General features: G+C 32.6%; 1 protein-coding gene across 1 annotated transcript in view; it reads right to left on the bottom strand.

Annotated features, from left to right (window-relative positions):
• Pasd1 (PAS domain containing repressor 1) overlaps positions 1-472 on the bottom strand; it is a 22,200-nt gene that overhangs the window by 6,795 nt on the left and 14,933 nt on the right. The gene's annotated exons all lie outside the window — the stretch shown is intronic.

Raw genomic sequence — 472 nt, 5'->3', positions numbered from 1 at the left:
CTGAATGGATTAGTGGCCACACCATAGGAGGAAATACATAAGAGCTGATCTAGGAAGCATTAGGAAGAGAAATTGTAGATATAGGATCTAAATACATTGTGCAAAATTCTTAAAGGATTAATAAAATTATATTAAAAATCTACTTGGTATAATCATGTGTATGTATGGAAATGCCAGAAGTAAACCTATTACTTTGTATACCTAACATTAAAATGTCCTCTGTCTTAGGATTAGAGGTGTGATACCATGGAAAAACACTTAGCCAACATAATTAAAGTCCTGGTTTTAAATCCTAACCTTGTCTTGCAAAAGACAAGAACACAAAAAAACCAAGGCTTTTGTTTGGGAGATCAAGCAACAAAAACCGACTATCAGTACAAAATACGAGATGCTGAAGTATAGTAATAAGTGCAACTTTTAAAACTAAACAAACAAGATAACCTAACATTAAATGTGGTAACTGGTAACTGGT

This window comes from Mastomys coucha, chromosome X (assembly GCF_008632895.1).
Source record: "Mastomys coucha isolate ucsf_1 chromosome X, UCSF_Mcou_1, whole genome shotgun sequence".
NCBI classification, from domain to species: Eukaryota; Metazoa; Chordata; class Mammalia; order Rodentia; family Muridae; genus Mastomys; species Mastomys coucha.
The sequence above is the reverse complement of the archived record's forward strand: the minus strand, read 5'-3'. Positions and strand labels throughout refer to the sequence as shown.